General features: G+C 41.0%; 1 protein-coding gene across 12 annotated transcripts in view; it reads left to right on the top strand.

Annotated features, from left to right (window-relative positions):
- LOC122449730 overlaps positions 1–13,513 on the top strand; it is a 366,628-nt gene that overhangs the window by 191,314 nt on the left and 161,801 nt on the right. The window contains exon 1 of one of the 12 annotated variants that reach the window (XR_006272004.1): positions 8,789–8,807. The exons of the other annotated variants lie outside the window; for them this stretch is intronic. The gene's annotated coding sequence lies outside the window, so the exon portion shown is untranslated. Of the gene's footprint in view, positions 1–8,788; positions 8,808–13,513 lie in introns of those variants that run through there. 12 annotated transcript variants of the gene reach the window in all.

Raw genomic sequence — 13,513 nt, 5'->3', positions numbered from 1 at the left:
TTACTGTTGGTTTCTGCTGTACGGCAAAGAGAATCAGCCATACATATACATATGTTCCCCGCTTTTGGGGGTTTCCTTCCCATTTAGGTCATGACAGAGCACTGAGAGAGTTCCCTTGCTTTATAGTAGGTTCTCTTTAGTTACCTATTTTATACATAGTAATATATATACATGGGCTTCCCTGGTGGCCAATTGGTAAAGAATCTGCCTGCCAGTGCAGGAGGCATGCTTTGATCTCTGGGTAGGGAAGATCCTTTGGAGAAGGACATGGCAACCTACTCCAGTATTCTTGCCTGGGAAATCCCATGGACAGAGTAATCTGGTGGGCCACAGAAGAATCCAATACGACTTAGTGACCAAACAACAACAGTGTATATTTGTCGATTCCAATCTCCCAATTCATCCCACTTGTCCTTCCCCCCTTGGTAGCCATACATTTATTCCTCACCTCTGTGTCTATATTGCTACTTTGCAAATAAGATCGTCTATATCATTTTTCTAGAAGTTACTTTTAAATGCATTATCTCATTTTATCCTCCAAACATGCTTAACTGAATGATGAGGATCTGGGCTGTTACTTACATCCTGTCTTAGAATTACTGACAAGGCTAAGATTCAAATCCAGTGCTGTTTCCATGAAGCCACATTGCTTTCTTCTGAACACTTTTAGAGTCTTGGCATTGTCTGATTCTACAGTTTTGTAAAAGTGTCATTATGTCAAAGAGTACTTCCTCCTAGAGACTTGAATCTAGAGTGGCAAGCACAGATACCTAAGAGGAAATCAGCGATTTCAACACTGTGGTTCCACTCCAGTTTTTATTTCACAAAGTCGAATAAGATTGAGGATCATGTTCACAGACATTTTGCTAAAGACAAATGCAAAGGTAAGAATTAGACTCTCATAGCAGCTTGAAAACAATTCCTACTCAAGACACAGACTTAGCTTAGTGAATACACACACTGAACAGTATAGACTTTTCAGGGAATTGGCTTTGCCTGTGAGCTCCTAGAGACCAATTTTTGATCCCTAAATTCAGCTTACAGGAACCTTTAAACAAATGTATGCTGCATTATTCTCATTATTCAGTTATGACAGTCTTTCCCCCAGCATTTTAATTAGTGCTCATTTACAGAGAATTAAACTGTCATTTTAGTTGAACTCAAAGGAGTACCCCAGGGACACACATTCCACAAGATAATAAAAGCACCATATAATTCCGATGCTTCAGCAATTTAGACTAGATTCGCAACTGGGCTTCTCTGCCAGCCAGTTCTGATGGGACTTTATCATGACTGTTTACAGGGGTCGGGGGACACCATCATTCCACACCTGAAAACTTGAGGCCTAATCGTCTTGATCAAGAAAAGCTGATGTTTCAACGTGGGATGATGGTCTCTTAAACACATTTCTTGTGGTTTGCACAGATTTGTTAAAATGTGAACATTTTCTAACTGCCTTGAATGGGAGAAACCATTATTTACCAGGATGCTGTATTTCACTCCTCTAAGGAATTTCTTTATCATCACATTCATAAGGCATATACTTACATGTAAGTTGTCCATGTTGCAAAAACAAAGGAGGCTATGCTTACCACAGATTCTCCTTATTATTATACAGTTAAACTGTAGCTGTCATTTCTGATATTGCAATCCATTTTGATTTTTCATTGTACATAGACGCATTAAGGTGTGCTAAAATTGTAGCATCTAAAAGGAAGTGATCAGCATGTTAGTGTTAGATGTTTGGCTTCCAACTCTGGTTATGCCCCACGACTGCTGTGTTTTCTAGGTACGTATTGGCCCTGTTTTCCCATGGACACCATGGGTAATGACTGGTTAGCAACAAGCGGCTATGATTGTGGCTTCCCTTGCTTTCTAGATCCATCCTCATCTCTGCACACCCATCGCTTTTTCTTGGCATTTACACTGTGAAATGTTTCATGTCTGAGTGTAGCAGGAAACTCTGTCAAGACCATGAGATCAAGAAGCACTGTAGAATGCTTCATTGTTATGTCTGAAAAATGCCATTTCCTTTCATTTCTGGAGGTTCATGGGAGAACCAGTGGTTTTTTAAAAGTCACCTGAGACATGTTTCATCTTACAGACTTTCATGCTTTCTGTTCCGTCAGTGAAGCGATTCACCAACTTTGAAAAGCTGGATGACCTTAATTCATTAAAATCAGCATAGATTAGAAGGCCACAATCAAAATGTACAGACTTTCAGTCATAAGATAAATAAGTCCTGAGGATTTAATGTAGGGCTTGGAAGCTATAGTTATAAATACTGTATTGTATATTTGAAACTTGATGAGACTAGATCTTAAGAAATTCTCATCCCCCCAAAATGGTAATTGTGTGGGGTGGTGGATATTAACTGAACTTATTGTGGTGGTCATTTTGCAATATATTTAAAGATTAAATTATTATGTTGTCTACCTTAATCTATCTTATACAGCAATATTTTAACAAAACTTGAAAAAAAAGTCCTGGCACCACAGGACTGTAGAAGAGACATGAATGATCTTAGCAATCCAGTAGCATCTAATGTCCCCACTTTAAAGTTGAGAAGACTGAGCAAGAAATCAGAGTATCAGATAACTTAACTTGAGGGAAACGAACACCGGAACTCATGTACCCTGGTTTCCATGTATCTGTTTTCTCCGTATCCACGAGGCAGCATACCTTAGCAGGGAGGACCAGGAACCCTGGAATGCAAATGCCTTGGTATGACTTCCAGCTCCATCCCTTCCTCCTGGGTTTGAGGGAAATGTCTCAATTTTCATGAAAATACTTCTCTCTGTGTTTAACATATAGTAAAAGCTCAAAAATAGCATCTGTTATCATTGCTGAATCTCCCTGTTTTCCATGAGTCCTTACAGCCTTCTGAGAGGAGGAAGCAGGTGTTCATCTTTTGTCTGACTGTCTCCTGTCTCTTACCTTCTGCCCTACTTTGTGGCAACTTTTGATGCTTTGTATCCAAACCTCATAAAAGCCATGCAAGTGCCATGCAGTGCTGTCCATCTGTCTTTGAGTGAGTGAAGTTGCTCAGTCGTGTCCGACTCTTCGTGACCTCATGGACTGTAGGAGCCTACCATGCTCCTTTGCCGATGGGATTTGCCAGGCAAGAGTACTGGAGTGGGTTGCCATTTCCTTCTCCAGAGGATCTTCTCAACCCAGGGATCAAACCTGGGTCTCCTGCATTGTAGGCAGACACTTTACTCTCTGAACCACCAGGGAAGTCTATCTTTAAGATTAAAAAAAAAGACAGAAATAATTTGTTCAAGGCCCATAGCCAGAAAATTAGGACTCTCTCTAATTACAAAATCTAGACAGTTTCCAATATGTCAGGTTGATATCACTTACGATTCTAATTCTAGACCTTTCAGATGTTGACTGCTGTCTTGGAGTTTTTGTTCTTGTTGGGAGTGGGTGGTAGTTGTGTGTGTCAATATATGCTTTAGAAGTATGTTCTGTTGTTTGTTATTGAAATGGCTCCACCTCTAAACCTCTTTCCACTTAGCAGTAAGGATTAATTTTTTCTAACGTTGGCTTTCCTGGAAGTCAGTTATATGGAGAAAGAAATTTAGAAGCCCAGCGAGAACGGAGGGTGAATTTCTAATATAAGTGAGAGTGTTGTCTCTTTTTGTTTCTTGAGACTGTGTTTGGTTTTAACAAGACAGATTGAAGAAAAGGGCTTCTTTGAAAAATTGGCAAGAATAACATGAGAGAGGAAAAGGTAGAAAAATTCAATTTTTTCTTCTCAAAAAAGTCTCCAGTAACATTTGCTCTGCTCTCCTTGATGGTCTACCATATTGATGTTCCCCACTCAGAAGGATGCTGAAGTCCAGAGCTCTTACAAGAGTTTCTGTTAAATCCTTGTTTCCTTTTAGTTTGAGTTCTCTTATTCTTGTGTGTGATTTTGAATCTTCTTGGCAAAGCTAAGAGGGAGAAAAATCCATCCTGAAGATGAGCATCTCTCCTGCTCACATTGATTTGTGAAAAGGAGCTTCTGCTGCATCCTTTCATCAGGACTAGAGAGGTCTGATGTCTGCCCTACAGATGCAGAAGTACAGGCAATAGGATGGACTGAGCGGTGGTTTGTCAGAAGCCAACCTGAAGCAGACATTGGCCAGTTATCCCCTTGAATACAGAGTAACAGTCAGTCAGTCAGTCAACACTGATTTGTTCTAGGTGCCGGAGAAGAACCAATGGATATGATGATATTATTGTCCTTTGGAGTTTTTAACCTTTTAGTGAGAAGAAAAGCAGGAAACATGTAAATAAATTCAGGATTCCAGACAATAAGGTAGTAATTCTACTGCATATTTTTTCTATAGTGAGTTGCAGTTCACCAAATGCTTGTCTATGTGTTATTCCACTAAGTCCTCATGAGGATGGGTAGTGGTTTTCTAGGTAGGCTCTAGGGTGGCAGACACATTCTCTCTGGTTCAGTTCCTTTCACTTTGGGTCGGTGCTATGCCTGGAATCATCACCCTCTCTTCCTTTCAGGAAGGTTAGAGCCTCCTCCTCTATTGGAACTCTTTGTCCTCTTGTGTGGCTTTTTGTTTGTTTGTTTTGTTTTTTGGCTGCACCATGCAGCATGGGGGATCTTAGTTCTCCGACAAGGGGTCAAACTCACCACCCCCTCCTGCCGTCTGGCGTTGGAAGGCAGATTCTTACCCACTGAACCACCAGGGAAGTCCCTATCACTTCTTGTCTTTGTCGCTACTCTCTGCCTAAGTGAGCTCACCCAGCCCAGTGACTATATATGTCATCACTGATGATGCTTCCAGATTTGGATCTTCATCCCTGTCCTCTCACTTGACTTCCAGATTCTTATATGTAGCTAAATAACTAACAATAGATGATGGCTTGAATTAATATAGGAGTCTCAGTGTGAAAATATAAAAAATGGAGCACTTCATCTTTTTCCTGCTTCCAAGCTCTTTCTCAATGCACCCAACCTTCATCCCTCTCAGTCTTGCCTCTAAAGACAAAGGGCATAGCAAGCTACTCATGGGGTCAGGCCAGAAACTTAGATATTACTCTTAATTTCTTCTGTCTTTGCATCATTCCCAACATCCAGTCTGTGAGCAAGTCCTGTTGATTGTATTCCTACAATGTACGTCAAACTGTTTTTCCCTCCTTCTCTCCTTTTATCATCCCAACCCAAGCTATCATCATCTACTGCCCAGGTTACTGTAGTGACTTCTAACCTAGCTCCCTGCTGCCATTCTGCCCCTCCGTCCCACCCCTGACAAGCCATAGCCCAGTATCTGGAAAGATCTTTAAAAAAACCAAACTAACTCATGTCTTTTTCATGCTTAAATCTTTTTTTTTCTTCTAAAATCTTTTTTAATTTGTTTATTTTTAATTGAAGGATAATTGCTTTACAGTATTGCATTGGTTTCTGCCAAACATCAACATGAATCAGCCATAGGTTTACCCGTGTCCCCTCCTTTTAATGACTTCCAGTTTGGCTTAGATAGCATTTTAACTCCTTACCCTGCCTTAAACACCACGTGGCATCTGACGCCTCCCCAACCTCATTGCAGGCTTTGTCCCCTCAGTCAGCATTGCTCAGCCCTCCCCTGGCTGAGCAGAGCACTGATACTTCCCAGAGCACTCTAAGTTCTTCCCTGCCCCCAGGACCTTTGCACCTGTTGTTTTATTTCCCTCTCTTCCTCTTGGCTGGGCTGCCCTCCATTTTCCATGCTTCATTTTAAATTGAACCTTTCCTGGACACTCCCTCCCCTTACTTTTTTGTCTGTTGTCACACCTGATTGATTTTCTTCTTACTTACTTCTTTACTGTTAACTTACTTCTTTACTTTTGTCTGGAACTATTTACATCTGGAAGTGGAGTAGTTCATGTGTTATAGGCCAGTTTTCCAAATTTATCTGCTTTGGTCTTAGATGCAAAGCCATCTATAACCTTTTTTTGTAATCTATAGTTCTCACAATGGCATCTCCTGGAGTTCAGTCTTACCCTGATTTCCAACAAGGCTAATGGATTTATCCACCTCACATAAAAGGCAAATTTCCATTTGCTAATCAGAGCTGTTTGCACTTACTTAAGCTTCAGAGACAGTGGAGGTTAATGGGTAGGTAAGTTTCAAAATAAGTGAGAAAGAATATGTCTGGTGGCTGCGTATTACTGAGACATTTGCCCAAGTAAAGAATATCATCTTTTCCATATATCAGTGAATTTCAGTTAGCTACTATTTGTGTCTCTTCTCTGTTTGGTAAAATGGAAAAAGAAAACTGCTCCCTCTCCTGTAGACACAATATGAAGACTAATGAAGTCTTTGATCTTAAAAAGCACACTTGCTGCCTCTCAGGGCAACTCATCCTGGTTTTATTTTGCAATGATTTAAAACCCACCAGAGGCAGCTTCTCAGAGCAAACATTTTGTGCTTCTACTTGCTTTGTTTCTTACCCATAAGATTGTCATCCTTGTTAGGTGCCTGCTGCAGAATAACCTTTGCTGGAGAGAAAATGAATAAGACAAAGGAAGAAGATATGACCCCGAAAGAGAGTGGTTGGGTCGGAGTGCAGGAGAGGCCAGTATGAACAATCTCCACTCCTGCCTGTTTTAATTATCTCCCAGTTTAGTTCAAGGCTTGCTTCCTTGTGGCTGTCATGAGCTGTGACTTCAGCTTGTGATATTTGAATACAGTGGAATTTAACACCACCAACATCGTAATGATGCTCAGTACCACACACTAATTAAAGACAGCCAGTGGCAGTCATGTGACTCTACATGCAGGAGATGATGCAGTGAATTTGATGCTGAAAAGAGATAGGTGCAGAGCAAAGAGAGGAATGAGGAATAGTGAGAAACCTGAACTCTACACAAGGAATATAATTTCCAAGTATTGGCTGTTGTCTGCTGTTCCATCCTTGTAGCTCTTAGGAGATGCCTCTGTTTCTGGCTTTGCTTCTTCAGAGTGAGGAGAGATGATACGGTTCAATTGGAAAATACTTAAAAGTGAACACACAAAAAAAGTTTCATTCCATAAGGAAGAAAACCAAAGCCTAGAACAACAGCCCAGTGAAAAACCCAAGCTTCAGTCAGATCATTTTTTATGCAACCACTTGAAGTGTAAGGCTTAGCGTTGGTCAATGAATTGATAAGTAACCTGATTGATGTGAAATATTGAATGCCAAATACCAGTGGTTTTTCTCAACAGACAGGCTTCTGCTGGCTATGCCATGAAGTTTGCATGAACTCTACTGATACGTAGAGACAGAGTTGGGGTTAGGGTTGATTCTCTCCTCTCCTTACCCTCAACTGCTCACAATAAATGGCACCATCCCACTTGGTTACTTAAGTTCCCCAGTTTCGTCTTTGGGTTCATCCTTGTCCCTCTCATTTTTGTGTATGTTGACATTCAGTCCATCAGATGCCCTGTCCACCTGCCTTCACAACAGTGCCATTCAGCCATTTTTCATCTTGACCACCACCTTAGTCTAAGCCAAGACTACGCTGTCTCCCCTGGACACTCGGCAGGACTCCCGAACACCTATCTGCTTCCACTCACGGCTTCCTATCACCAGCACCCCCTCCCAGAGTAGCAGAACATTGTTGTGAGTATAAATCAAACCGTGTCACATAGCTGCTTCAAACCCTGCAGAGATTTCCCATTGCATTTAGAGAAAACCCATGCCCCTCACCTTGGCCTGAAAGTTCCTACCTGATTCAGCTCCAGCTGATATTTCTGACTTCACCTTCTCCCTCTCTCCATTTTCATCACCACCTGAAGTCACACCGGCCTTCTTCTGTTCCATGAATCCGCTGGTACCACTCTTCTCTCTGGAATACTCCCTCATCCCCTCAGACACTCTTCAGACTGACTGCTCCTTCTCATCTGGGACTCAGCCCTACATATCTCCCCCTCAGAGAGCCTTTCACCAATTACGCCCTTGGACATGCACTCTTGTACATGGTCATCATCACATGATTCTGTCTTATTTTCTTTGTGGACACTTACCACTCTCTGAAATTATTGTCTTTTTACATGTTATTTTTGATCCCTCTCTTTATAATGTAAGGCATGTGTGAGCTAAGACACTGTCTCTTTTTTAACTGGAGTATAGTTGCTTCATACTGTTGGGCTAGTTGCTGTTGTACAGCGAAGTGAATCTGCTCTGTGTGTGTAAATATCCCTTCCCTCTTGAGCCTTCTTCCCCCATCCATCCTTCTAGGTCATCAGTAGCACTGAGCTGAGCTCCCTGTGCTGTGCGGCAGCTTCCCACTAGCCCTCTGTCTTACACCTGATCATGTGTATATGTCAGTCCTGATCTCCCAATCTGTCCCACCCTCTTCCTCCCTCTCTGTGTCCACATATCTCTTCTCTACGTCTGCACCTCTATTCCTGCCCTGCAAATAGGTTCATCTGTACCATTTTTCTGGGTTCCACATATAACGCATAAATATACGATATTTGTTTTTCTCTTACTGAGTTACATCACTCTGTGTGACAAACCCTACGTTCATCCATGTCTCTACATATGATCCACTCTCTTATTGCCCTTGTTATTCTCAATGCTGGGAATGATACTGGGTTCATGAAAGGGTGTTGCTCAATGAATAGTTGTTGAATGAATAAATGAATGAAAAGATGAAGCTCACCGTCATTAGCATCACTGTCATAGCAGCCGTGACTTTACATGGGCTTGTTACATGTAAGGCACATTACCTCAATTAATCTTCACAGCAGCCAAATGATAAAAGACTTCTATTGTTGTTTTTACAGATGAGAACCTAAGACCCAGGAAGGTTATGAAACTTCTCCATGGTCACAGGTAGTAAAGAATGAAACCAGTCTAACTGGCTCTGAAGCCTCTGCTTTTCCAACCTTGTATTGAGGTCCATTTGTATGGACAATAGAGCTCTATGGGGCATCAGTCTGAATCCATTCACTTGTTCTTCTATCTTGTCAGCTATTTGTTAAGTACCAGGTATATGCTGGGTGCTATACGAGGCCTTGCGAGTGTCACAGGCATGAGATAGAATCCTTGCTTTCATCTGTCTTGCACTCCAATGGTTATTTGGTTGATGCTCACAAGAGATATTCTGACTGTATTAGTCTTCTGGAACTTCCATACCAAAAAGCAGAGTGAGTGGCTTAAACAACAGAAAATTATCTTCTTAGACTTCTGGGGGCTAGAAGTCTAAGATCCAGGTGCTGGCAGGGTTGGCTTCCTCTGCAGCCTCTCTCACTGGTTTGCAGATGTTCACTGTCTTGCAGAGTCCTCATACTGCCTTTTCTCTGTGCATACATATCCTTGACATCTTGTCTTCTTTTTATAAGGACACTGGTCCTGGTGGGTTCTGGCTCTACTGCTGTTACTTCATTTGATCCTATTTGCCTTTTTAAAGGCTCTGTATCCAAATACTCTTAGGATTAGGGCTTCATCCTATGAAATTTGGGAGGATACAGTTCAGTCCACGGGACTGATCACCTGAAAATGTAAATTCTTTATTTAAAAACATGAATAAAATCTGAATTTCTAGCTGAATTAGTATCAGTATTATCCGTGTCTTAAACTCACTTGTATTAGTATTTGTATTAGTATTTATGTGTTGCCTGTGTTATTTCAAAGTCCAAGACTACACTTTTATTGAGGTACACAATCAGTTAGTTGTTAAGTCGTGTCTGACTCTTTTGTGACCCCATGGACTGTAGCCTGTGAGGCTCCTCTGTCCATGGAATTCTCTAGGCAAGAATACTAGAGTGGGTAGCCATTCCATTCTCCAAGGGATCTTCCCTACCCAAGGATCAAACCTGTGTCTCCCACATTGCAGGACACCTGAGCCTGGTAAAGAATCTGTCTTCAGGAAAAAAAAAAAAGAAAAAGAATCTACCTGCAGTGCGGGAGACCTACATTTGATCCCTAGGTCGGGAAGATCCCCTGGAGAGCAAAATGGCAACCCACTCCAGTATTCTTGCCTTGGAAATCCCATAGACAGAGGCTACAGTCCATGGGGTCACAAGGTGTTAGACACTGAGCAACTAACACTTTCACTTTCTTCACACAATCAGTTATTCCTAAGAGAAAACGACCTGGAGAAATCTCATGGTAAATAAGAAGGGTACTAGCACGTATGATGTGCTCAGTAGCATGAGATGGCCAGAGAGGAGCAGCTTTATCCTGAATATATTGATAGTAGCAAAGGCCATTGCTGCCACCCATGTCTTCATATGTACCTATCCCATGTCTTCTCATGGCAAAAATGTACAAAGAAGGTTCTGAAGGGATCATGTTTGCACATATGTGGCATATTCCAGGTGGATTTTAAATAATCTCCCCTAACTGATTTTGCAGAACAGTGAGCTATGGCTGGTTAAGACTTGGCTGTTTTTATGACACTTTGCCTGGAATACCAGCATGAATTATTCACACTGATGAAGGGGTACAGTGGTTTAAAATTTTTTAAATAGTATTTAAAAAAGAGTATCTTTATAATTGGGTTAAAAAATATTTTTGACCCTTTGCCTGTATTAAGATTTTTAAAACTTGTTATTTTCCTTAGCACTTTACCAATTAATACTATGAAAGTTCTAAAGATCTGGGCAGAGTGTGTTCACTTCTTTTATTTTCTGTCTGTCTACAGAATTTAGTAGAGAGGCCTGAACAGGTTCTGCCCAATAAATTTCAGATTTATGAACAAATTTTTGCAAAGTCTAGTTAAACAACACAACTACAACAATAAAAAAATAATATTGCATTGTTATTAGAGAAGTGGCATGGATAGTGGATATAAACCTGTCTGGATTCTGGTCCAAATACTGTCGCTAAGTAGCTATGAAACTTAAGAACAAACAGCCCTCTCCCCACCCCCAAAAGCTCTGAATCTCAGTTCAGCTTAGTTCAGTTCAGTTGCTCAGTCATGTCTGACTCTTTGTGACCCTGTGGACTGCAACATGCCAGGCCTCCCTGTCCATCACCAGCTCCCTGAGTTTACTCAAACTCCTGTCCATTGAGTCGGTGATACCATCCAACCATCTCATCCTCTGTCGTCCCCTTCTCCTCCCGCCCTCAATCTTTCCCAGCATCAGGGTCTTTTCCAGTGAGTCAGCTCTTTGCATCAGGTGGCCAAAGTATTGGAGTTTCAGCTTCAGCATCAGTCCTTCCAATGAACACCCAGGACTGATCTCCTTTAGGATGGACTGGTTGGATCTCCTTGTAGTCCAAGTGACTCTCAAGAGTCTTCTCCAACACCACAGTTCAAAAGCATCAATTCTTTGGTGCTCAGCTTTCTTTATAGTCCAACTCTCACATCCATACCATGACCTCTGGAAAAACCATAACCTTTACTAGATGTACCTTTGTTGGCAAAGTAATATCTTTGCTTTTTAATATGCTGTCCAGGTTGGTCATAGCTTTCCTTCCAAGGAGTAAGTGTCTTTTAATTTCATTGCTGCAGTCACCATCTGCAGTGATTTTGGAGCCCAGAAAAATAAAGTCTGCCACTGTTTCCACTGTTTCTCCATCTATTTGCCATAAACTAATAATGGGACTAGATGCCATGATCTTAGTTTTCTGAATGTTGAGCTTTAAGCCAACTTTTTCACTCTCCTCTTTCACTTTCATTGAGAGGCTCTTTAGTTCTTCACTTTCTGCCATAATCTCAACCTTCTCATAAATAAAACAAGGCAGTAGGTCTGGTTCCAAGTTCTTTCTAAAATGTTCTGTTTTATGGTGATGGGTGATGATTACCATTTGGACATTAGGCAGGGTTGCCAGACTCAGTAAATAAAAATACAGGTGTCCTGTATTTTCTGTGAACCCTGATATTAGACATTATATTGAGAGGTCCCTAGAGAATCCGTCATCAGGGATAACTGTAGTGTGCGTGGTCCTGATGCCACATAAAGAGTGACTGCTCTTGGTCATTTTTGGAACTTGTAGCATTTCAGAATGGTTTTTGGATTAGTGGAAAATACTCCTCTCCCTGTTAATATAGCCCAGAACCCAGGACATAGTGGAAGTTAGGTGACTAAGCAGAACAGACACAACTGTTATCCGCTTTCCCCAGCCCCGAGATGGTTCCTTAGTGGAGCCCATCATTCTCCCCAGTGGAGCAGGAACCTCCTGGAAACACTTCCTTTGCAAGGGTCTGCCAAGTTCTTGCAATGCCTCTGCCCTTTCAGACTCCATTGACATTCTGGAAGAATCTACATTTATAACTAGGTACTTCAGGAAAGAAAATGCAAATATGTCAGATTCTCTTCAATCTTGAATCAAACTCACCCTAACCTGGTCACATTCTTCCAGGATGGGGAAGAAAAGTATTCTGGGTCAGAGAAAACCATCTCCTTGGAGAGCTTTAGAAATGTTCTGTGCCCCCAAAACATCTTTATAGACATCAACAATATTATTGTTCTTTATGCCAGGATAGGGTTGCCCTTCCAGCATTTTCAGAACTAACTTCTCATGGTCCAGGTCAGATATGATAAGTAAGTTAGCCAATTTCTCCAACACCGTGGCAAAGGAATTGAGAATGAGATAGCAAAATGAGGCATGTGGGTTCTGGGTTTTGAGGTCATAAATACAGGTTAGGAGCTTTATACCAATTGTGTCTATCCCTTGACACATTTCCATTTTAAGGTTAAGTAGGTTTAATTACACAGCTCCTTTTCCCATCTTTGCTTCTTTTTGACATTACATAAGATATTTTAGGGACAGAGAAAGGTTAATGGGCCTGTGATGGGGCCTAGAATTAACTTCCTTAATTAAGCTCCAGAAGACATCTTTTCATTTCTTTTAATGACCTGTCTCAGTTAAAAAAGACCCAAAGCTCTGGCAGTTTGGTGCAGGTCCTGCTTGTATAAGACCTGAGCGATCCATCACAGGGTCAGAGCTTTGTCTTTGGTGATGTTCCGGATTCAGGCAACTTCTGTCATCAGCAGGGGAGCCGAAGAGAAGAAACATCTGGTCAGTGTTGTGACTTTGGAAAATTTGCCTTTGAGGATTTGGACGTTTACAGTGCAGCATCAGTTTAGAGTTGACAAATTAAGCCCTTCCTCAAATTGTGCTCAGCAAATACTTGTAAATTAAATTATAATTTAAAGGTACTAGATCAGTTAAAAAAAAAAAACACCTCGATAATTAAACACCTTGCCATGATTCTTCTCTCAAACTCGTACTTATACTCTTAAAATCTCTATTATCTAAGAATTTTTTATGTTTCTCTTACACAAGAGTCAGCTGCACATTCATTTCTTACCTATATTCCAAATTAGATTTGTTTGAGAAGAAGTCATCATTGGTGAGATTTTTACAGAGTCCATTGCAACATGATCAGAATACTCAAAATTTAAGAAAACTTTCTCTGTTCCTGAGGCTTTTGGATTAGTTTATCAACATCTCACTTATATTTCTTGATATTACTGGAGCAAAATATATATGCTATTAGTGTTCTTGCTTTTCCTAGATAACAATTCTAGTGATATTTCCTAATCGGTAATATGTATTAGAATCTCCTCTTAAAATTACCTATTTAA

Source organism: Cervus canadensis, chromosome 11 (genome assembly GCF_019320065.1).
Source record: "Cervus canadensis isolate Bull #8, Minnesota chromosome 11, ASM1932006v1, whole genome shotgun sequence".
In the NCBI taxonomy this organism is placed as follows: domain Eukaryota; kingdom Metazoa; phylum Chordata; class Mammalia; order Artiodactyla; family Cervidae; genus Cervus; species Cervus canadensis.
Note: the sequence above shows the minus strand (reverse complement) of the source record. Positions and strands in the feature narration are given on the sequence as shown.